The sequence below is a fragment of the Rutilus rutilus genome (assembly GCF_951802725.1).
Source record: "Rutilus rutilus genome assembly, chromosome: 6".
Classification (NCBI taxonomy): domain Eukaryota; kingdom Metazoa; phylum Chordata; class Actinopteri; order Cypriniformes; family Leuciscidae; genus Rutilus; species Rutilus rutilus.
The window spans coordinates 4,343,261-4,370,021 of NC_140214.1; the positions used below are offsets into that span (position 1 = coordinate 4,343,261).

Genomic DNA, 26,761 nt, shown 5'->3' on the forward strand with positions numbered 1-26,761 from the left:
TTCTCCTGCTTTTCTTAGTGATATTTAGCGCTAATTTATCAGGAAGTGATAAGTTCCCTTCGGCTCACTGGATGGAAACAGTGCTTTATTCGCAAATGTTTAATCCAATTTTACTCATCCATTAAATTTGCATCTTTGGATGGAAACACAGCAACTGACACAGAAAATAAGAATGTTAAGTTAAGAGCAGTGTGAGATGTGAAGCAAGATAACCCAGGATTTCGTTTACCCAAGGTTTAAAATGACCCAGGGTTAAAGCAACCCGATCTCACGGGAAAACGTACAAATTCTACGAGGTGGCTAATTCGTACGAATTCATACGACCTCACTCGTACGATTTTTGCAAAATCGTGCATATTTTACGAATTGCCCAATTCGTATGAATTCATACGAATGACCTACCCCTGATCCCGCCCCTAAACCTACCCATCACGTGGGTTTAGACAAATCGTACAAGTTCTCGTACGAATTCGTACGAATTAGCCATCTTTTTATCATTCGTACGAATTGGTCGTGAGATAGTGTTGGGTTAAAGTCGACGTGAAATCAAAATTGACCCTATTTACTTTGTTAGCGCATATTACTAGTCTTGTGGTGAACAATTAATCCGTGCAGTGCCGTCGCAGGTGGGGTGCGAGGCCCTGTGCGAACTTGAAATGCGAGGCTCTACTCTTTGATGTTGATGTTCAATTGCGCATGAATAACAGTCACACGGACGTAGCTGTTCTAGTTCTATTGCACGCATAATCTCGCTGCAATACATTTTATCAAGTAGAATAATACAGCATAATCATGCACATAGTCTCAGCTATGACTTTTTGCATTCGCCTAGCGTGTCTGAGGTTTTGGGTTCTAATCCGCATTCGTGTAGTTTTTTTTTTCTCGTATAGTTTTTTTCTCTCATCAAAACCGACTATGTTCATCAGTGGTTGTATATCAAGAAGGGACACGTTTGTGTGCAAAATGTAAAATGTACTTCCGGTCTGGAATGGCGTTCCCTTTCTGATGACGTCAGTTTGACAGCTTGGGTTGAAAACGCTAAACCACTCCCCTCAAACCGTTAGTCTGCTATGAGCAGAGATGGAGAGGAGGAGCGCTAAAGTAAAACCCTGCCCTCTGTTCACTTGGAAATACGTCACAACACTGGACAAAAGTCGTTTAGACTTTAACTATTTCAATGTGTGAAAAGCCCTAATGTAAAAATGTAGTTATTTCTACAACTCAAAACTGTAAACTGTCCATCTTCAAGTCTCCCCCTCCTCTCTTCTGCTCTTTTCTCTTATCTCATCTCATCATCCTTTCTCTTTTCTTCTCCTCTGGTCTCCTCCCAGTCTTCAGTGATCTGTCGCTCTTATTCCTCTTTGTGTTTCTCTTCATCTCATGACACATCCTCTCTCTAATCTCAAACTCTCACTCGTCTCCTCCTCTGGCTATATTCATGCTTAGCGCTCTCTCTCTCTCTCTCCATCTCTCTGCACAGCAAACGCTTCACCCACGCAGGATTACTAAGCCCCTACACACACACACACACACACAAATACTCACGGTGCAGCTTGAAAACACACTCTTCAGAAGAGCTTCTTGAGTGGGGGCTGGAGAGTGTTGGAGGAAGTGTGAGGGAGACAGAACGAGTGAGAAAGTTTGTGAAAGAAAGGGAGAGTAAGACAAGACGAGAGAGAGAGAGAGAGACAGTCTTCACTTCTTCATGGACTCACAGCAGTGAAGAAGAGATAAAGAAATGCAGTAGACACTACATAAATCAGCAGTCCATGTGTCATGCACACGGTGTATACATGGATGCAAACATGCAGAGAACCTCATGTTGCAACGCATAACTCTCAAATAATTAAGGGAAAATACTTAATGACAACAGTGTGGACCTTTGAGACCTGTTTACAGCTGGTATTAAGATGCGTTTTGGTCGATCGGATCACAAGTAGACGAGGGAGACGCATTCCCGTTTACACCTGGTGTTTTAATCCGTCTCTTTTGTCCACTTTCAACCACTTCTGTCCTGATTTCTTCGAGGAGAGAGGGTCTATGGACTGGAATTTTTTTTTTTTTTTTTTTTTTATCTTTTGATCTAATGGATGAAATAAGCTTGTGCAATTATATATGAACACGATCGAAGATGATGGAAAAACACACGGAGAGCATCAGCTTTAGTTTCTGCTCTGACAGCCGTAAGACCAGCCGAACGCTGTGAGTGTGTGTTAGAAATCAGGAATGATGAGAGAACATTGTGATTGATATGTTTTTCATCTTCAAACTAAAGTTGGGTCTTCAGTCGACAGTTCAAATCTTGTTTGGTTAGAGCTCTACCTATAATGTTTACGCATTAGATCGGTAGACGGAGAGTAGACGGTCTTTTGTGGCTGTTTGAACACATACGTTTTCAACTACCTCTGGAAGTGGTCTAAAGTGGACAAGCTCAAAATGTTTTAGACCCCGTTTACACCTGTATTTAGTGTCGTCCACTTGGGATCCGACCAAATCACATCTTAATGCTGTGTAAACACGGCCGTAGGTTTTTTAAAACCCCTGTTTTACTAGGGGTAACCCTTAACCTTATAATTTAGAGTTTTCTTAAAGGTATAGCGGAGGATTTTTTACTTCCGGGTGGATCACCTATACTATTGGTCCTCCTAATTGTCAATCATTCTGGTGAATCAATCAAACTTATTCAAAAAGTGGAGAGGGCGGGTCTTATCTAAAATTCGTAAAGATCCTCCACTATACCTTTAAGTTAAAGGCTTTCATGCAACTAAAAACTCGCGCCGGCGCAAACCCTCTTTCGCCGTTAAAAAACTACTGTCAGGATTTACTAAAAGCACGCAGTGAAAAGTAGTGCTGAAATGGCGTGGACAGGGTTATTTTTGCGGCTGACCTTCTTGCCTTTGCAATTGTAGGAGTTTCCCTTTCAGACGCTAAATTTATGGGAGGAGAGTATTTAAATAAATCGCACAACGTCATTTACTAAGGTTTGCTGTAGTCAATTTACTGGTATTTGCGCTGTTATTTAACGCTGCAGTCCGCAGTTTTTCCTCTTTGTCGCCATCTCTGTTCGAAATCTGCAATTGCGGTTATTCGCGGAATTATCAACTTTGCGTGGGTTGTGCCTCGGCACGGCACAGCGCGGATGAATCCAATGTTTTGAGGAGAATGTGCAGCTGTCAGTCGCCGCCGGTGTGGATACTGGCATTCGGAATCACAGATTATACTTTTTGGAAGTATGACCAACATAAGAATTTTTAATTATATCAAGTGCTGTGAGAAAAGGCTATAAATCTCCACCTCCAACATCCTCACACTCATAGCCTACTAGCCGAGACTCTTCTTTATGTGTACAGATGTGACGTAATGACGCAAAGACATGCTCGAATTTCCCGTGGAAATCCACCAGTACCACTGGAGTTAAAAACATTATTACAATCTTACCGTTTTGAATCGAGCTACGGCAAGCAGAGAGTTTTGAACACTGGCTGGTTATGTACTTGGATCATTTTTAACCCCAAAAAGTTACGGACTGCAGCTTTAACGCTAGAAAAAAGCACGTCTTAACCCATTTTAGCGCTTGACATGCTGCGATAGTTGCACTGCAGAGAACAGAGATGAGCGCGTGGAAGAATGCCAGAACATATCATTTGCAGAACTATGTTCATTTTAATTTGCTGCATCTGTGTTGTTATTAGATCACCTGTACCTGATTATCATTGGCTTTCTGGCAACTTCCAATGGAGGTAAAATTAGCTAGAATTGCTTTGATTTAATTTGCAAATGTCAGTTGCATCCAATAGCTAATGTCTGATAAAACAACTGTTATTTAAACCATGCATTATGCTGCAATTCCTAAAAAAAAGAAAAAGAAAAAAATAAGTTACTAATGCTGGGTACACACCAAAAGATAATTGGGCGAATTTTGGGCCGATTTCCCCCCTTCCGACAATCCTAGCTATGTCCCGATTATCTTGATGGTTCTACAGATTATCTTATCAGATTTTCCCTTGGTGTGAGGTGTGTTATGAGTGTCCGAACCTGATCGAAAGAACGTCGGAGCCGCCCCGATCGCGAATCGTAAATATTCAACATGTTGAACATTTACGATCAGAAAACCTGATGTGCGGGGGGAACCCCGAGGACAAACGCGCGCACACTCTGGAGATTATCACGTGAAACGAAACAATATCTAATCAGAAAGCGAGATGATGGAAGACGGAAGCATAACAAACGCAGTCATGGCGCAGTCATGGCGCAGCCTCTATATGAAATTGATGTGGACAGCAGAGATGGAGGATCAGCTTGTTCATCATTCCAACAAGTATTGTTGTTCCAACAACAAAATCATTCCAAACACTATCATCGCAATTTCTTCCTGCATATCGTCCGCCATGCTTATTCTGAAGTCTCGCGAGATTTTACAAGATTTCCTGTGTTCACATTCAAGACTCTGGTTGAAAATCTGTTCATATGTGGTGTGCTGTCTTTATCACATCATGGCACACCACACACACTATAGGAGCAAACCGGTTAAATCTAGGATTTTTTTTGTCCTCATGTTTGTGGTCTATTAGCCTGGAAATCCAGACCTAAATCTGAAAGATTAATGGTCTGGCGTCGACTAATGAAAACCGGCCAGCTCGAGGGGCGGCACCAAGCATGCATTTGAAAATCTCACTGTACGCAATTGGATAACACTACGACCAATCACAACAAGCCCCATACGCTTAGCTACCAGCGGAGCTAACTGGTAGATTAGACTCTTGCCGTATCCGGTCGGCAAAACAGCAAAAACGCCCTTCTTGCAAAGGAACGATTCGAGCGGCGTCTTCTGTTCCTCTTTTAGATAAAAAGCCAAGTCTAACTCGTTCACTGTAGCGGCCAAAGCCGTTTCAAACAACTGGTGTTCATCTATAGCCATCTTGCAATGTTTACTAATGACTTCGACGTCACAGCGCTGTCGTCTTCTGTTTAGCTCGCCTCTGGCCCGCCTATATCAGATAACCCGATGTGATTGGTGCAGCTCGGATACAAGGGCATATTTAATGAGCATCATTACTCGACGCCAGAGTAACTCGCTGAGCAAATTCAACTTGTGCTCTCGTGAGAACTCTGGATTACCAGGGTAGTGGTCTATCACATTTTGAAAATCTTAAAAGATGTAAAAAATCTTTTGGTGTGTACCCAAGCATAACCAAGTCACTGTTCAGCATCGACAGTAAATTTTCATTTACTCACCAAAGCCAATTTTCACTCGCATTTGGACCCTGTAGACAAGCCTTCAAAATATGTGCCAATAATTTACTCAGTTGCATTAGCATAAAATCAGCATGTTCCAAAAGGTCTAATTTCTAACTGCAGCCTGTTTGAAGAGTTTCCAGATGGTTCGCTAAAACGATCTCCCCTTTTCCACGTGCCTGTTATGCATTATACGAACATCTGAACGTGTGAAACATAAAGATAACCTGTCAGGTGGTTTGAGCGGCAAATGTTCTGTTAGAAATCACACATGCATCTCAGCATGACACACTTTTCACACTTTTGACAAAAAAAAAAAAAAAAGTGGAGAGAGGAGCAAGAGGAGACACACACACACACACACCACTGACGCACAAAGCGGATCCCCATACAGGAACACAAAGCATTCGCGTCTCCCCACAGACCCGAGACCAACTGTTCAGCCGTCGCACTGATGCATTGTGGGAGGTGCTTCTATAAGGACAAACAACACCTCTATACCACACAATCTCACACATGCCTAAAAACAACTCCCAAACCAGCGGCACCATTCAAAAATGAATTATGTAAAGTACTGACATATTCTCTTTTACTGATCTAACTCTTTCCCTCTCCGCTCTGAATGTCTTTGACTTCAGTGAAATTGCTCTGAATAAATGATTGTGTTTTCCTGAGACTGAACTCACATGCCATTGAAACTATAGTGAAGTATTCAGTGTCACTCACATGGACACACATGCACATAATATCAAACTCTTGTATCACGGCTACAAAATATATAACAATATTAGGGATTTTAATTCAGTAGAAATGGTTTATAAACCACATGCTTGGTTTTGGATTATCCGGGAAATTAAAATCTTTATAAATGAAAGGTGATTTTTTTTTTTTTTTTTTTTTTGAAAATCACAAGACATGATTATTCATACCAAATGAATCATAAGTCTGGCATGAGTAACAGCTTCACATTATGCAACACAATTTTTTTTTTTTTTTGTCAAAAACACATATTATAGAGACTTTATATTAAAAATTATGATATTATATTATATTATATTATATTATATTATATTATATTATATTAATGTGTTTATATTATATTGTATTATATTCAAATTTGTTTATTATATTATATTATATTATATTATATTATATTATATTATATTATATTATATTATATTATATTATATTATATTATATATAAATTGGTTGTTCTAACTCAAAATTCTGATTGGATGGGTTATGTTCAAAAAAAATTAAAATGTATAAACAAATGAATAATACAAATCTATAAATTAACAGATTATATTAATAAATAAATATTTAAATAAATAAAGAGATACCATTTTAAAATCTTGTTCTATCTTTCTCTACTTGTTTGCTAGAGTATGTTCCTCAATTCTAAATACTTTATATACTGTATATACCATATAACATAAATATGGTATATATTCCATCCTACCCCTGTGTCTTTACCTGAATAAATTAAGATAAACTTTTTTAGTTAAAAGGCAGCTAACCATTTTGTGGTTTCAACCTCAATATTTTACACCAAATCAATCATATCATCTTTAATATTCATAATCTATCTCTGTATTCCCTGCCGTCCTCTTTAAAAAGAATCCCCACTGTGTCATCATCTTCAAATAATATTTAATCTTCAGCTCTCACACACACACACACATATACACACACTGTGCTGGTGAAACCAATCATCTTCATTGCATTCATGACAGCCAATCAGATGCAATCAAAGGGCTTCACCGATTGGCCGAACTCAAAAGGCCCAGAGCGCACAGATAAATCACATTGGTAACAGACTGAAGCGTAAACTGTTATGCGATGAATAAGAAATTGTATTTTAAACAAGACCACCTCCTCTGCGCTAATATCCACTCTGTGCTTCTGAAAATATACGGCCAGTCTCTCTTCTATCAACAGTTTTATTTTCGTTTCTCATTCTTTTAGTTTCTTTCCCCCATCTTTCTTTTCATTAGCCATTCGTTTAATTAACGTCAGCGGCATGCTAAACACTCGTACATTAATGTGGATCTGTCTCTAACCTATACAGCACCAATGTATTATTAAATGCAATTAATTTTGCATTACAAAATTACAGATGAATAAAACATTACAAGAGAAGAAGGAGAAATGGAGGGGTGCAAGCGGCCAATTAATTCTGATTAAGCTGTCAGTCTTTCAGCACGGGGCCGACGAGATGAAAAAGGAAAAAATGCAATTATAAATGAGAGGAATTCTGCGGAATATGGAAAGAGAGTCAAAGCGAGAGAGAGGCCTGCTGTAATCGAGGGCCAATTTAAATGAATATCTATTCAGACCAATATAACCATCTCTTCCTCTCTCTCGGACACACTGTATTAGCAGCTGATCAGATCTCTGCAGGGAGAATCACAGACCACACACACATGCACGTAAAATCACTTCAAAAACAAGTGTTTCATGATTTGTAGTCCATGCAACTCAGCTGGCAACCCAGGCTCATGAAAGAATTTTTGCAAAAATGATATTACGTTGCTTCTTTCATGTTTTGCAGCAGTTTCAAAGTAAAATGCCCAATGAGTGGCACTAAAAAGCATGTTCAGTTTTCTCCAGAACAGATTAATGTCTCTGTTACGTTGGTTCATCCACGGTAGTTAGGAAATTAAATGTCTGGTCTCTCACCGTTGCTCTGCATTTGAAAATAACGCACACTAAATCCAACCAGAAACAGCGTTAAAGAAGGTTAATGTTTGCCTCTAATTTCATTTCATTTCAATATTTTTTTTCTTTTTTTGTTTAACGGCACTTATATGCCAGCCTATGGAAGCTTGTTTCTGCCACAGAATAAAACATTTTAAAAGATAATTGTGACTTTTTATCTCACAATTGCGAGTTTACATCTCGCAATTCTGACTTTATTTCTCAGAATTGTGTTATATAAAGTTGAAATTGCGTGTTATAAAGTCAGAATTGCGAGATATAAACTCACAATTGTGAGATAAAAAGTCAGAATTGTGTGATATAAACTCACAATTACGAGATATACAGTCAGAATTGTGTGATATAAAGTCAGAATTGCGAGATATAGTCAGAATTGCGAGATATAAAGTCGCAATTGCATGTTATAAAGTCAGAATTGTGTGATATAAACACAATTGTGAGATATAAAGTCAGAATTGCGAGATATAAAGTCAGAATTGTGAGATATAGTCAGAATTGCGAGATATAAAGTCAGAATTGTGAGATATAAAGTCAGAATTGTGTGATATACAGTCAGAATTGCAAGATATAAAGTCACAATTGTGAGATATAAAGTCAGAATTGTGAGATATAAAGTCGCAATTGCACGTTATAAAGTCAGAATTGTGTGATATAAACACAATTGTGAGATATAAAGTCAGAATTGCGAGTTATAAAGTCAGAATTGTGTGATATAAACTCACAATTACGAGATATACAGTCAGAATTGTGTGATATAAACTCACAATTGTGTGATATAAAGTCAGAACTGCGTGTTATAAAGTCAGAATTGCGAGATATAAAGTCAGAATTGTGAGATATAAAGTCAGAATTGTGTGATATAAAGTCAGAATTGCATGTTATAAAGTCAGAATTGCGAGATATAAAGTCAGAATTGCGTGTTATAAAGTCAGAATTGCGAGATATAAAGTCAGAATTGTGAGATAAAAAGTCAGAATTGTGTGATATAAACACAATTACGAGATATAAAGTCAGAATTGTGAGATTTAAACTCACAATTACGAGATATAAACTCACAATTACGAGATATAAACTCACAATTACGAGATATAAACTCACAATTACGAGATTTAAACTCACAATTCTGACTTTTTTTCTCGCAATTGCGAGTTTATATCACACAATTCTGACTTTTTTCCTCAGAATTGCGAGTTTCGATCACACAATTGTGAGATAAAAAGTCGCAATTTCCTTTTTTATTGTGTGGCGGAAACGAGCTTCCATATACCAGCCTGTAATACAGCAAATAAACAACAAATACATTTGCTTGAACAAAGGAAAATTAGCAGCGGGGATCGGAATTGGCCTTGATTATAAAAAATAGTCAGTCGGAACTGGCCAATGAAAAATCATGATTGGTGCATCACTAAAATCATCCGTCCTGCTGCGTACGAATCGAATGTGGAGCCATATTTGATTTGAGAGCCTCATATCTGCAGAAAACAACATAAATGTGTCTCACACAAAGCTATCGTATGATATCAGAAGACTTGGTATATAGCATATGGACTATATAATACTTTTATGGTGAGTTTTTATTTTTTTATTTTTTTGGAGCTTGAGGGCTCCAGTCCCCAATAACTTTCATGATTATGACGGAATGTTCATTTTGGGATGAGCTATTCCCTTTGTTTTCTGGCTTTATGGGTTTCTTTTTATATCTCCAATAGGGACAGACATTTTTTACCTGTGCATTAGAGCTGCAGTGAGACTGCGAGGAGAGAGAGAGAGAGAGAGAGAGAGAGAGAGAGAGAGAGAGACGTTCTTCCCTCCTGTGGACTAGAGCTGCATTATCTGTCGCGAGGTGGACAGAACGCGAAAGCAAAATGAATAGCTCCATCTTTTGTGAAAATGAAAAAGCCCTGCAAAGGCAAACAGAAGAAATGAAGTGCAGACTAAAGCAGAGATGTGTGCGCTTATGAGATATTCTGGGAATGATGAAGCGTCTCAGACAGTAATGGGGTCTGAGACAGTGACCTTTAGGTTGTAATATTCCCCCGTCTCTCCAAAGCTCCCGCCATCAACAAGTGAATCTGCTTAAGCGGGATAGAGAACACGACCGCGGAAGAGACAGTCTGTGTGGCACATCAAGGTTATTGCGTTTTCCGTCGAAATGACTTCACAGCTGAGAAATCAACAGAACATGACCACAGTTATTTACATGAAAAAAAAAACAGGCTCATTAGTGTTTACTAAATCTAAAACTAAACTTTAAAATATGAATTAATGAAATGTAATAAAATTACAGTGGTCGGAAAACAAACTAATTTTATTTTAGTTAGTTTTCAACCACAGTTTCGTTTAGTTTTGCCTTTTCATTTATATTTCATTGATTCACTTTTTTCTTTTTAATGTGCCGTAATAACCGTTTTACATGCAATGTAGTGCGTGATTTCATATGCAACATCATTGAAATCTGTTTACTTCATTGAAACATTATTTTCCTGTTAATTATCCCTGTATTATATAAAGCGCTATTTAAATAAAGTTGACTTGACTTGACTTAAACAGTTAGTATTGGAACATAAAGATATGCCCAGTTGTGTGTGTGTGTGTGTGTGTGTGTAAGTTTCATGGGTGAAATGAACATATTCTCTCTATATCTGAAACTGGCAAAGCCAGACGACAGCACACACGCAGAGGAAAATGAAATTCTCATGCCTCGTTATAATTCAAAAAGCTAATCAGGAACAAAACAGTCCATTTATAGCAGGATTCCTTTAATCCTTCCATGGTTATCTTTTCATCCTCTCTCACACTCTCGTGTTTTTGGCAGAATAATTAATACACAAATATAAGCTGGTGGATGGGGTGGAGGAAATATCCAGTTTGTGGTTTGAGAGATCTTAAAGAAATAGATCACCCTAAAATTAATATTCTGTCATCTTCTACACACCCATATGTCGGTCTTGTCTTTCGCCATATAAACTTGCAAATCCAGTGCATTCACAGAACACGCAAGAAAGAATGAAGCATGTGAAGGTTCTTATTGTTGTTTGGTGTTAAGTTGGTGCACTATTGCCTGTTAATAAGTTATTGCATGTATCTTGAGGGTGTGAATTATATAGAGGGTTTTTTTGGGGGGGGGGGGGGTCTGACGCCCCTAAAGGTGACTTGATCCCCCTAAAGGATGTCAAAGCAAGATGTTGGGGAGTCATAGAAAGTGTTCATCATGTAAAACGTTACATACAGACGTTACATTGTTACTTTAACAATGATGTTAATCAGTGTTTCATTCAACTTTTTTTTTTTTTTTTTTTTTTTTTATCAATCAAGTTTAATTGCTGAATTCACAGTGAAGAACCACTTATAACCCTGAAGCAAGAGCCACCAATTAAAGACATTGCTGTTCTCACAGAAGCTGATGATTTACACAATTTACAGCCACTGGTGGTAATAGGGTTGGGTATCATTTCATTTTTAACGAATCCGATTCCTATTCTGCTTATTCTTGTCAATTCCTAATTCCGATTCCATTAAGGTAAAAAACGAAACAAAAACAAAACTTAGATATCATTCACATTCATTCTAAGTCTTATTTCAAAACATTTAATTGTAGCAGAATACCATGAACACAAATCAACAGGCTAAAGAAGAACACAAGGAACTTTTGCCTAAAACGACTAGCCTAACTAATACAAATTTCAAGCATTTTTAAAAGACAATTAAACACTCAGTATTTAAAAAAGAACAAATAAACAAATTAGCAATCGCAACTGAACAAAGATACGATTGAAATGAACAGGGTTTTAAGGTTTTCAGGTATTCAGGTACAGAAACTGTAATCAAATGTAAAATAGCACTTTATAAATGAAAGATACACTACAAATATAGTTATAGTCAAGAACAGCGACTGAATTTTCTCTTTATCTTTTGTTGATTGATTAACGTTATTATAGAGATGGCAGCAGGAATATTAGGCTGCTGTCACTTTAAGAGCTGCACGGATCCAATATACTGTTACACATGCGTTTTCTTTGTCAACTGTTTATGTTCACTTAAGACATAATCGACTGTTCACGAGGATATTTTGATATATTTTTGTGTGTATTTGTCCTTCCAACTGTTCAGTATCGCGCACTATACAGTGGGAGGCGGCTTGGTGCGCAGGTCTTCTTGCGCTTGAATGGTTTAAAATCATATTAAAATGCACATCGATAAGAGGAATCAACATTTTCATTTTGTAACATGTATCAGATTCCTGACCTTAAGTATCCAATTCCGGAATTGGAATCAATTTTCGATTCCCAACCCTCGGTGGGAACAGCAATAATAAAGGGAAAACTTTAACAATAGATCTCAAGAGTGACTGTCCATCCCATAAAACATTGCTGTCCATCAGCTTTTGCAGTTGTCTGTGTTTCTTTACACTTTAAATAAAGCCAATACATAGAACAGTGCAAGCAAGCTGAATAATAGAAGCTACAAGAGGATCGCAGTGGACGCAAGCAAGTCAACGTTAACATGATACGGGACGCCTCGTAAACGTGTATGTCTACAATACATTTTATTTTACAGATTTAATTACCGGCCAAATCAACAAATTCAGTCAGATGGGATTGCTGAAAACTAAAACCCCAGTATTTGAGATGCTGCTGAGAGCATCTATCAAAGTGAATTGAAGACAATATCGATCATGAAAATATGATGAATTATGTGGATAATGGAACACTAGAGGACATTAACAAAGGCAAAACTTGAGAAAATAAAAAACAGGACTGGATTTCATCAGTGCTGAAGATGCGTTTGCATAAATCTATTAACTGTTTGGTTGCAATCATGGTTTACATTTATGCATTTGGCAGACGCTTTTATCCAAAGCGACTTACATTGCATTTCAAGGTACAAATTTACATTCTTATCTCAGAATGAAAATCTCAGGGTAAAACTGGGAGTTGTGAAAAATATGATACACCGGTGTTTTGTCTATCTATATATAATCTTTTTACTCTTTTAATTCATTTTATAACTGTATCATATATCTCCGTTTTAATTTTCCTTGCTTTTATTTTGTGATTATTTTAATTCCCTTCTGTAAAGCACTTTGAATTGCCATAGTGTATGAAATGTGCTATAAAAATAAACTTGCCTTGCCTTATCAGTTCTTGCTTTCCCTGGGAATCGAACCCATGACGTTGGTGTTGCAAGCGACAACGCTCTACTGTTTGAGCTACAGGAAAACCTTTAAGCCATTTCAGAGAAAATACATAAATACAGCAATATGTGCATCTTCAAAACACACAAAAAATCTATATCTATATATACACTGCAATATTGGCACTGATGGCCAGTAGTGCTCACTCAGGCTGGATAGACACTGTGAGGTGTTGCAGAAAGCATCTTCACGTCAACTTCACTAAATCAAGCAGGGCATTGAGAGGTTTGCATCACACTCAGTAACACAAACAAAATGACAGCGCTATTTGGTGCCAAACACAGCAGCTCTACATCATGCGTTTGGCAGCCGTGAGCAAGACCTAAAATAGCTGCTTGTCAATAACATTTAGCACAGATCCACTGCAGCCTCTTTCCACGCGGTAGACAGAACCAGAGACGGCCCGTTTCAAACAAACCCAATCTCCCTCCCATGTTCAAAATGAAAGTAAATTAACATTAATTTCTTGTTTATTGAACTGTTGTATAAAATCAATAGGCTATCACATTCGCAATTATGCTGATATTCGGGAAAACAGCGCTCTATATCCTGTTATAAATATTAAAAACAAGAACTCATACAGGGACATTTTTTAAACCATATATTTTGATTTTTTGGGAGGCATTTTTTCCCCAAGCCAATGTTAATTTCCGTGATGGCGAAGCTCTTTTTGCAGAATAAAGAAAATCATACAGGTTTGAAACAACTTGAGGGTGAATAATTGATGACAGAATTATTATTATTAAATAGGGTGAATAGTGGTAAAGTGGGACAATGGGTAAAGTGGGACAGTTAAGCTTTTTAATTTCTATCTTTACATGTAAATTATTCCATTACTAAAAATCAACACTGAGCTCATCATAAGCAAGTATGTGATAAAAAAATATAGATTCTGTGGCTATGACATCACTTACGGGGGTGTGGCACACCATATTCAACAACCTTACAGTGAATCGTGATGTAAAGTAAAATGACATAGCATTCTGAGGTGAATATTGTTAAGCTTATAAAAATTAAAACACTCATGGATCATTTGTAATTGTTATATATTTTGTTATAGGATGTAATGGTGAATCAGAATTTGTAAAAATCACATTCATATTAATCTTTTTTGTTGTTTTTTATGTGATTTTGACACTGTCCCAGTTTGCCAATAGCCTATTGTTAAACTGGGACAGGGTATTACTGGCAAACTGGGACAGCCATTTAAGTCATTCTAATGGGGGAATTGAGTTCCCTTTTTGTATGCCCCTCATACATTTAGTTATAGCTAGCTAGATATTTTAACAAAAATTGTAAACTGATTTTAAAAACCAATGCCAATTCCAAAAAAAAAGAGAAAAAAAAGAGAAAGAAAGATGAATGATACAAGCTTGGATGGCTGGGACAATTGCAATATTTGCAAAAAACTTTTCAACAATAAGAAATGAAACTTAGCCTGTGTGGAATAAAATTAGCCTATAAGAAGAAATGTTTAAGAAGATTTCTATTTTTTAAATTTATATGAAATAAACTAAACCCAATACAAAATATTGTGGACAGGCGAGGGAGGGAGGGGTGGAAAGAATCTGCTGTACTTGCATCCCTCCTTAAAAAAAGTGATTTTTATTATTGTTGTTGTTGTTGTTTATATTGTTATTGTGTATTTAATTCATTGGGTCTACATTTGAATAACAATTTAATGGGTTTGAAGTGTCCCAGTTTGCCAATAAAGGTGTCCCAGTTTGACAGTAGCACCTGGAAAAATGTGGTTTGGGGTCAGTGTGTGTTTGAGTAAGAGTCATCCATCCTGTGTTTAATGTTTCTTTATTTTTTATTCTGTATAGTAGAGTAGAGCACTTAAGCTATTTAGAATTGTATCATATGAGGGGCTAAGACATTTGGATCATAATAAAACATTATGCAGAAGGTACATTATCAGAAAGTGTCCCACTTTACCACTATTCACCCTATATATTTTTTTTTCAGTGAACTATCCCTTTAAGTGTATCATATAAATATGTATTAAAAAAGTGCATGGGAAATATCATTAGAACTTAGAAGTATAATTGTTTTTTTCCATTAGCATGTTTCTAACATAACAAATCAAATAATAAGCATTACAAAAGCATAAAATCAAAAATATTGAGTAAAATAGTCTTGTATCAACATTTACCAATCAAAAAAAAAATCTACTTTTATCAAAAAAGTTCATATTAATTATATTTATAAAAATCCATATTTCTCCCTATACATTTGTGGAGCCTAATTCCCGGAAGTTGCACATAGCCATTTAGATTGGAGCTTGTGATTTTAAATATAATATTGTCATTTTTTCGTGTCTGTGGGCGAGCCGTGTGAGACTACATCAGTCCTAATAAAACCAACAGAGCACTTACATTACCCATCAGGACTAAATAAACCCACATAAATACACAGAGCAGGAGATAATGATGTAAAAGAGAAAAGAGACATCACAAATATGATCATATTAATATCGCAATAACTTTTCCCAGGCAGCAATGAAACAGAAGTTTGGAATCAGTAAGATTGTTTTAATGTTTCTGAAAGAAGTCTCTTGTTCTCAATCAAGACTGCATTTATTTGATAAAAAATACCGTACAAATAGCAATATAGTGAAATATTACCATTTAACGTATGTAAGTGGTTTCAATGTGAACATATTTTAAACTGTAATTTATTCCTGTGATCAAAGCTGAATTTTCTTCAGTGTCACATGATCCTTCAGATCCTTCATTTTAATATGATGATTTGCTGCTCAAGTAACATTTATTATTACTAAATTTAAAAAAAGAGAGAAAGAAAATCTTACGTATACCCTAAATTTCCAAAAGGTAGTGTACCTTTATTTTATATTTCTATATTCTTACTGTATGACCAATATTGACTCATATGTGTCTATTCCTATTTTTCCTAAGGAATTTTAGGAGAATAATCTAAGACTAACCAGATACTTAAAGTCTCCTGAGCTTTCACGTTCCTTCATCGCTCTCACAAGTAAATAGCTTAAAGCAGTATATGCCATCATACCATCCAGCCCTTATACTGACACACACACACACACACACACACACACACACACACACACACACACACACGAACAGGCCTGTTTGTGAGGCAGATGTAGTGTGACCACTGACAACATGGAGAATTTGTCAGCAGAAATCACCACTCCAGCTGCTGAGGGACACACACACATACACACACACACACACACACACACACACACACACACACACACACACACACACACACACACACACACACACACACACACCATACAGCATACATATGTATAAACGCACGCTCATAAACAAACGCGCACACACACTTGCCTCGGGCCAACTCCAGCAGCACATCACATTACTGCTGCACTTTGAAATGAAAAAAGAAACACATGCATGGGGGCGGGACTTAATGACCTAGAATTCATGAGCGCAGCATTGGATCGTTATTCGTTTTGATGTGTGACTGTGTGCGCCTACATTTTAGGTCATCGCCAAGTGGCAGCAACATGGAACTCCCTCTCTCTCCCTCTCTCTCTCTCTCTCTCTTTATGACTTGTTATGTAAAAGGCCTCATTCTCATATTCAGCCTTCATGCCAATGCAGAACACAGTAGCACACAGAGAAAAGAAGCTGAGATGAGCTGGAGAGCAGTTCAGATTTACTCAGAACTAGTTTAGTTTACTCTAGTGGCTCATTAAAGCAAGAAACTATGAGATGTTGTGCTTTACTGTGATTTTAGCATGGTTAAGGGGTGTTGCTAGGTGTGTTCTTCACACACAATGCAAAAACCCTTTAAAGCAACACTAAATAACTTTTTTTTTACCTTAAAATTATGTTTCCAAAATCGTTTCAGTGGTTCATCAAGTCGTAACAGGGTGAACGGCACTTCTGCATTCGCTTTGCGGCCCTCTATCGGCTATAACCGCACTATGCAAGTTTGCCAGATCGGGTCGCGTTTCTGTAGTTCGAATGAGACATAAAAAACTACAAATTTGACTTGCTTTACGGCAAGCGTTACAATAGTCATTATTTAGTTTTTCTTCGTTTCTGATGTCGCAATACATCATACTTTCCTAAAATCATGCAACATACTCTACCTTGTCTGTGGACGTCGTTCATTCCAAAGCCGGCGCTGGATAAACAGCGAGCGTGCGTGCGACGGTAGGCTAAATTATTTACGACAGCGGACTATTGGACAATGGACAATTCCGCTTCCAACCTGTAGGGGGATCGACGAGGAAAAGTTCTTTAGTGTTGCTTTAACCTGTTGGCACAACTGATCCCTTTGTTTACCGTTGTTTACATTAACTATATAAAAAAACGGTCTACAAATTATATATCCGTCGAAAGGTTTGGCATCAGTCTCTTTTTATGAAATTACTATGGGACGTGATTTATTGCTTTTATAAAACAATAGCAACAACAATTTTTGTCAATCCAATGAATCCAATCCAATTTCACATTCTAAAAGTTCTGCTTATATACATAAACAAAATAAGAAAAAAAAAATCTATATATAAAAGGAGAGACTTTTGCTTTTCAGATGTTTCTCCGTAGAGTTCCCACACTTTATGACCTACATTTTTCCATAACTTTTCCTGTTATTACTGAATAAGGACTCACTTAAAAGGAGCTATTTTTAGTCAATTAAATACTTTAGAGCTGAGCATGACTAGAGAAATGTCCATAACGTTTTAAATGTTTTATTAATTTTCATGAGTGGAGTTCTTAAAAGTCAGTAACCCTGAGAACAGGATCCCAGTTATCTCACATGTGCCTCCTTTACAAGAGATAGCATCAATAATACCAATAACAATAGCATCTTTCACACAGTATAAAAATACCAGAATGATTACTTGCTATTGATACTTAATTTTAACCAATTATTATTGCCTCGTTGTAATTATTATGTATGCAATTCAAGTCATTTTAAAGGTTGTTCACTTAGGTATATTTTTATTACCACAAAAAAATGTCAGATTACTCGATTAATCGTCAAAATAATCGACTGATTACCGAAATAATCATTAATGACAGCCCTAGATTAGTTTAAAAAAAAAACATTTAAAAATGCACCTGCATTGTTTTAATTAGTCGAATAAAAGATTATTTTTCCAGTCATATATTTCAACTGAAGATTTAAAAAAAAAGATTTTTTTTTATAAAATATCAAAAAGTGATCAAATATTATCGTCTCATCTCGTGAGTGTAAGTGTGTAAATTAAAAAATAATTTACAAACAAAAAAACTGTGGTAAGTGAAAATGTTGAGTGGTAACAGTGAGCAGAAAGTTAGTGTCAAGCTCTGGGCACAACGGTCAAAGATGTCCATCTAGCACATATTTACATAGAAACATTATTAAAAAGCAGCTTGTAAACAAATCGTGCCATCTCCAATTATGAAAGCAAAAGCAGACTTCTTATGTCAGTGCGTACGTGCTAATTTTTTTTAAAGGTCCTGTTCACACGTGATCTCTTAATGGTAATTTACCGTAAATTTACCAGTAAAAACAGTAAAACAGTATGTGTGAAAGGGACTAATGTCTCAAAAGTCTGTGATCAAAAGTAACAAATCTCAATATGAATGCAAATGTTTCTCATCAAATTATCTGATCTATTATTAATTTTAAAGCTCTATATACTCTTAATGTATGACAACTATTGACTTATTTGGGTTTTTATTCCCACAAATCTGAGACAAAGTTGACACATCAGTTCAGTTAGCAGTGCTAAAACAGGTGGTTCTATGCAGATTAAATGACACTGAACTCAAATGAATGTGCCAGAAGAACATCTATGCCTTTTGTAAGATGAATTGTGAAACGAGACAGCGAAGCAAAGCAAAGGTGCCACTACGGTCGTCCACTGGCAGTGTGTTTGCGAGTGTGTGCATGTGTGCTGGCTGAAATTGCATTTTTTCTCATTACACTTACACTGATAACAGGCTTGCTGCCGTTTCTATGGCAACTATATATCCCTCAAGCTGTGCCTCGCTGAAGGATGTCGAGAACAGCGGATAGAGAACACACTCACCCACAAACACACACGTAGAGATTCTGTGTATCTACAGCTGAGCTCTATTGAGATTCACTCCCAGCTGTGATCCTTCCCAGAGCCACAGAGTCATTGAAAATACACAACTGCTATTTACAATCTATACATGGTGATGAATAACATTATAGACCCCTATAGACCTTATTCACAGCAGCGCCATCTTAGATTTTTAATGGGAATGAAAGTGAGGCTGTGAGGGACAGACATGCATCTCTTCAATGGGCTGTACTGTTATTTAATGTGTTTTTGGATTGTTCTGCACATGAAACACTGGAAAAATATCCATCCAAGAAATTTCAGTTGACAAAAAACTCCCGACAATATAAGCTGTGGAAAATTGTAAGTAATCTAGGAACTTTATAGAGCTTTTTACAGCGGATGCCATTGGAAACACAGCAAGTCTATCCCTCAGCCTCACTTTAATTCATACCTGTCATGGCGCTGCTCTGAATAAGGTCTATAGCCACATTATACACTAGTGGTTCTCAACTAGTTTTGCTTTAGAATCCAGATTTTACATTGAACATCAAATGGTGACTCAAAACAGTATCATAAACATTCATTCTCTGGACCGATACCACCAATGAAGTCCAGGCCTCCCTTTCTACAGTGTGTTTTTCTCCTCCGCTCCTTAATTTCCTTAAATATATGCTGACTGTGTGTCCACAATCGTTTTTCCCTGTTATCTCTATGAATCGTCCCTGCAGGGATTCATAAGAAGCTTTACTGACCTAAAACAAATTAATGTATGTTTAGTTCAGTTCAATCAATTGGAATTTGATTCAACTGAATTTAAGTGAACTGAATTGATATTTAATGAGGAAAAGGAATCGCCCCTGTGGAAAAGAGGATCGCCCCCAATCTCATCTGCTCTCATATGTGAGGATGGAAATACAGGGTCGTTAAAATTGACCATATTTACAACCTTGATTCAATGGCATAAAATCATATCTCTACATTCTGTTTCACTCAGAAATATGTCACATTACAGAAGCAAAACAGGCTACAAACGGCCTTTCCAGGATCTGTACACCATCTGCCCAATTAATTTCCATGATTTTTTTGTCTTTTTAGTCTTTTAGTATTACTGGATGTTTAAAAAAAAAAAAAAAAACATTTTAATGAGATTATAAAAACAGATTTATAGCCCGACCACATTAAGGTGGTTAAGGTTGTAACTCTCTGTCCATTACCATTTTGCTTATTTAAAGGCGGATTATTCCAGTTAAAGCAGAACTCGGCAACTCTAGCGAACTCTAGTCACTTCTTCGCTGATTTTCCCTTTTGTTGTCGCATGTTTTCCCCACGAGCTCCCCCTACAGCTGTGGGGGGGGCGTATATTTCACAACACGGTCGTAAAAAACTCACTTGCGGCGGCCTCCTCCCTCTCTCTACCGCTGCTCATGTGCGTTTGTTTTGATCGGAGCAAGCCAACTGTATCGTGTGGAGCTATGTCTGACTACCGAGGTGGGTAATCTGGTAATACCATAGGGGTAATACATCATACATGCGTGTGTGTTTATGTCGAATTGCCATAAAGCAATTCGTGTTTCGCGCTCGTTCTCGTTCTCGCTTCTCACGAGACTTCCAATTTCTATCTTGCCGGGACGGTAGTCCCGAAGTTGCAAGGTTGGTTTTCCGCCTGGGAACGCTGGGGGGAGCGGGGAAAGTCACCAATATCACCAGAACAGGTTGTTTAACCATCCAAATGATTTCTAGACAGTTTTATTAAGTTAAAAAAGTTACCAAGTTCTCCTTTAAAGTCAGTAAATTATGGAGTGCTGCAAGGGTCTGTTTTAGGCCCTCTGCTATTTTCAATAATGACACTTGGTAATATAATAAGAAAACAAATTAGTTTCCAACTGTTAGGCTGATGATATTATATATATATATGCCTATTTCATCACGTCACATGTTGACAGAGTGTGTTAAAGATATACAATTTTGGATGACCAGTAATTTTCTTCTATTAAATTCCGATAAGGTTGAGGTTTTACTTATTGAACCAAAAACCTACACAGAAACTCTTAGAAAACAATTTGCATCTAGGAGGATGAACTGTTACATCCTCTTCATAATACCTGGGTATTATACTAGCGTTATGATTCCTGTCTTGTGTTCCCCTTGTCTTGTGTGGATTTATGTTATTTCCTGTTCTGTGCCATGTTTTGTAGTCCTTTGTAGTTTTTCTTGTTTATTAGTTCCTGATTGTTCCCAGGTGTGTCTTGTTTGCCAATCTACCCTTGAGTGTATATATGCCCAAGTGTTTCTCATGTTCTTAGTCTAGCTTTTGTTGTTCAGAGGTGGAATGTGCAAGCTTTAGACAGAACATCAAATTTTCTAAGTGTGTTCACAGTGGAATTATACGCAGTCCTGATGGCAGTGCAATGGACTGAGCAGATTCAGAACCATAATTCAGAAGTGTTGCGATGCAGTGAGTCTGTGTCAGCTATCAATAGTATTGGGAAAGGGTCATCAAAGAGTCGACAAGACCTTGTATATGATATTCTTTTGGCAATTAGAGAGGGTTCTGGCAATTAGAGGAATGTTTGTATGGGTCCCAGCTCATGTAGGAATTGCAACAAATGAAAAGGTTGATAAGTTGGCCAAGGAAGCTGCTCGTAAACATAAATCTATCCAAGTGTTGTGTGGCAGGGAACAATTTTAAAATGGCAACAGCTCTGGGAGCAAGAAAACGAAGGGAGGCACCTATTCTCATTATCTAGTAAGGTAACTGACTCAGTTAATGTTTGTAAAAGAGTTAGACGTAAGGAACAGTTTATGATTTCTAGAATGAGGATTGGTCACACGTTTCTGAATAGCACTTTATTTATTTTAGGAAAACACCAGAGTGGCTTGTGTTCATGTCTGGAACCTGAGACAGTGCAACATGTTTTGATTTCTTGTAGAAATTATGACCGCCAAAGACAAGATCTACTCAGAGAATTGCGAGAAATTGGCTTGGAAGAAGTATCTATGAAAAGTATTTTAGAAGTAGGATTAAGCGACTGTGTAGCAGAATCTAGTACACTAAGGTGCTAGTCCCATATGGTAGCAATGCAACTTATTGGATGCCGGCTGCCGTAAAACCCCAATGATGAAGAAGAAGAGGAAGAGGAAGAATGTTCTTAGTCTGGTGTTGTCCTTTGTTGGATGTTTCGTGTGAGTCGTTTCAGTTTCTGGATTTTCCAGTGTTTGGATTATTTTGTTCTTTGCCTGGTTTCTTGTTATGCTCTGCCTGGATTTACTTTCTGACTGTTTTGTTAATAATAAATGTTATTTATCAGTTGTCACTGTTACAACTAGACAGCAACTTGTCTTTTGAAAATCATATTTCATGTGTTAAAAAAACAGCCTTCTTCCACCTCAGAAATGACCTCTAGACTAGATTACTGCAATGCATTACTAGGTGGTTGTCCTGCATCCTCAATAAACAAGCTAAAATTAGTCAAAAAATAATAATAATATGGCTGTTAGAGTTCTTACCAGGTCAAGAAAATATGACCATATAACCCCAATTTGATCATTTCTACACTGGTTATCTATTAAGTTCCGTATTAATTACAAAGTATTGCTACTAAATGGTTTAGCTCCTAACCAAACTTATATTGCGCTGTAATCCATCACTGTCTTTAAGGTCACAAAACTCTGGGCTTCTGATAGTACCTAGGATATCTAAGTCCACTAAAGGAGGGAGAGCGTTTTCACATTTAGCTCCTAAACTCTGGAATAGCCTTCCTGATAATGTTCAGGGCTCAGAGACACTATCAAATCTAGATTAAAGACACATCTCTTTAGCCAAGCATTCACATAATGCATCTCATAGCCTTGCACTCCAGTTTTATCAGATCAAATGCGCATGACTATCTACTGCCTGAAATTTTATGAGCAGCAGCTACGCTAATTATTTTCCCGTCCCGAGGTAACTAGAGAGTACGCCAGCTCCAGTATCTTAGGAAGATTTCAGACGACCCAACACCTGTGAAGAGACGACGCCAACTCTGAATCAACCGCCCAATTTTCTATATATTATAATCATTACGATCACAGCTTAATAATTGCTTTAATGAGTTCATCGTTTCTGCCTAACTGAATACATGGCGTTAGCTAACTACATGATTTGTATTATCTTAGAACTGTATATTTCTGACATGTGGACATTACTTGGACACAGTCACATCTGATAACAGATCACTCTAAACTGTAATGTAGACATGCATTGTCTGTAAAGCTGCTTTGAAACAATATGAATTGTGAAAAGCACTATTTGAATAAACGTGAATTAAATAGAATTTTCCACAACTTTTTTAAGGATGGTACTAAATTACATCACAATTCCCTGCGTTTCATGTTGCCTATAACAAATGGAGAAGAAAAAAAAAAAGGAGAAGGATGGAAAAAATGACATGCCAAACGTCAGTATAGCACCCAACGCGCCATCGGCAGAGATTCATATATATTTCTACGGCCTCGAACTCATTTTACTCCGTTCTTTTATTTGACATGAAAAAATAATGGCCTTTCTGTCCCAACTGTCCAATAATGTCTTGTACGAATGCAAAACAAGTGTAAGATTCACTGTTTCTCTGTCTCTCTCTCTCTCATCCTCCTCCTCCGACCTCTCGTGCCCCGATGCCTGCATTTCGCAGACTCTTAATGGAGATGTGGGAACTCAGTAGGCCCTTTGTGGCTTTCCGTTCAACATACACACATGCAGAAGTGCACATATATGCCTGGGGCTGTCAACATGACCCTCATCACCCTGTTTGTGTATACCATCTACTTTCCTTTCCTGTAAACTCGACGTGCCCTGGCGTATTCCTGCACATATTACTCTATTCATCTTCCAGCTCCCTCTATTTATATTCTTTTTGCGCTCCGTCTCTCTCCTCTTCCTGCTTCCCAGACATCTCTCTGATAAATACCCTAGTTATGAATTATATTGTAGTTCTTGTGGCTGAACCAACCAGAGCGCAATAATTCCTCATAGTACAACAATACAATCTGACAAGCCGATAGAGCTCTTAAATAAAAGGAAAGTAAGGAAACGGTGCACGCACACACCATAAATTTCCTTCAGACATTTCAGTTGAGTCGTCTGACTTCATGGGAAATCGTTGAATTGTACAACAGGGTTGACTAGCGCACACTCTTGATAACAATACAACATTCATTAATCAATATTAGTGACCGTCTATGTGATTGATCGTCCCCTCGTTTCATCTGTTTTGCATTAGATCTAAGAACTTAACTGGTCCCGTGTGTTTTAGTTGAACCTGCCGGTTTGAATTGGAAACACAAATACCGCAACTGTACCATTTCATTGAGTCAGCATACTGTCTGGATAAAAAAAAGTCATGTTTACAAGCTATTAAAGGGATAGTTCACCCAAAAAGGAAAATTCTGTCATTAATTATTCACTTTCATGTCCTTCTAAACCTGTAAGACTTTCGTTCATCTTCGAAGCACAAATGAAGATCTTTTTTATGAAATCTGAGAGCTTTCTGTCCCTCCATTGACAGCTACGCAACTCGACTCGTTCGCTTATATAATGAACAGATTTAATTGAAGCTTTTTAAAAAAAAGCTCTCAGATTTCATCAAAAAGATCTTCATTTGTGTTCCGAAGATGAACGAAAGTCTTACGGGTTTGGAACGACATGAGGGTGAGGAATTAATGACAGAATTTTCATTTTTGGGTGAACTAACCCTTTAACACATCTGAGGATGAACTTGTCTGTTGGTTTGGCAAAGTTTAAGCTTCATGATGGCAAAACTTTAAAGAGTTTGAATATTATATCAGTTATATTTACCCATACAGTACATAAACATCTCATAATAAAAAAAAAATCAGTCAAATGAGAACATATTTTATTATTATATTATTAATATACTCTGCAGTTCTGAAAGTCTCTTATGAACGGTAGTGTATTTATTCAAATTTATATGGAAGAAATAGCTTTTTATTACTTGCCACTTTATTGTGTTGCATCTGAATAGGACTTAATGCAAAATTGTGGCAATTGTCAAATGTCTGGCTCAGCGTGAATCATGAAGCCCAAACTAAATCTTGCAAACTAGATTCACTAAAACCCTTCGCCCCACACACACACACACACAAGCCAGTGAGTGACTGCTGTTTCTTGTTTCTAAACCAGTTCAGGTGTCACATGACTGACTGTTATTCCACTGACACCCCGTCTGCTCCTGAAATAGTCTCTCCAGCCTAAAATTACGCTCCACTGCTCTCTTTTACAGTGACCCCACTCCAAACACATACACAGAAACACACACGCCTCGAAGTAAAAGTAGCTCATTCCTTTTTCAGACACTCGGTTCTATAATTGGGCTCCATCCAGACACATTCAGAGTTCATAATACACATCTTAATCTGAAAATGATGACCAGCATCATCCTAATTCACGGTGCTACACGTCCCATTAAGACTTAAGACTACACGTCCCATTAAGACTTAAGACTACACGTCCCATTAAGACCGGCTTGTTTGCTTGGAAATCAGAGTATGAGTAAATCTCACAAAACCTGTCAAGAACATGTCCATCCTATATAACTCACATTATTTTAATGTGAAAAAAAATATATACTTACACACACAGTATATATATATGCTGATTTATGTAAAAAAAAATCTTTATACTCTAGTAATTTTTAGACTATTGAGAATCATCATTGAGAATGAGGATTACAAACAAATTCAAAAGTAAAACTGTGTAACTGTAAAATAGCACAATTAATGGTCTACCAATGTGTTTTTCATTAACCAGTACTGATATCTAGAGAGATGCACATAAAGATTTACACAAAATTACATAATTGAAATATGAAAATTTAATAAATAAAAATTGTTCTCACAATTTACACTTAAAAAAAAAAAATATATATATATATATATATATATGAAAATATAAAAGATAATGTCAACAGACTTGATAGATTGAATGACCACCACTGTTTATCAGCTAATTTGGCACAATATAATATATATATATATATATATTTATTTATTTTTGGGTTGGTAAAATGCAACCTTGTTCTTAACAGGTTTTGTGAGATTCAGTTGTGTGTGTGTGTGTATGTGTGCATAAATCCGGAAGTGCATGTATTTATATTGTGCTTTTCTGCATCTGTGTGGGCGAGCCAACAAGGTTAATGTCCATAACCTTTCCATAAATCTACGGGCGCTCTTTTCCACCGTTGTGGTTTCCGGCAGCTGGCCCACGGCAGCGATAGACCCCACGGGAGCGAACGAATGTGCAGCCACACGTCTGATCGTGACAGCCGAACATGTGTACATGTGCTCGCACGAGAGCCAGACAAACTCCATAGCTCACCTCTGATTAACACACGCTACATTCCCCATGGATCCCACGTCACCTAAAAATACAGCTCCATTCACACACGTGGGAAAGAGAAATCTCCAACTCAACTGCAGACAACAATGAGGTTAAATGGAGATCAAAGTTTCCTGTGAAAAAGATCTCAGTGTATCGGCTATATCTTCTCTGCTCTGCTATCATTCACTCAACATTA

At 37.2% G+C, this 26,761-nt stretch overlaps 1 protein-coding gene across 2 annotated transcripts in view; it reads right to left on the reverse strand.

Annotated features, from left to right (window-relative positions):
• LOC311292269 (CUGBP Elav-like family member 5) overlaps positions 1-26,761 on the reverse strand; it is a 202,017-nt gene that overhangs the window by 160,331 nt on the left and 14,925 nt on the right. The gene's annotated exons all lie outside the window — the stretch shown is intronic.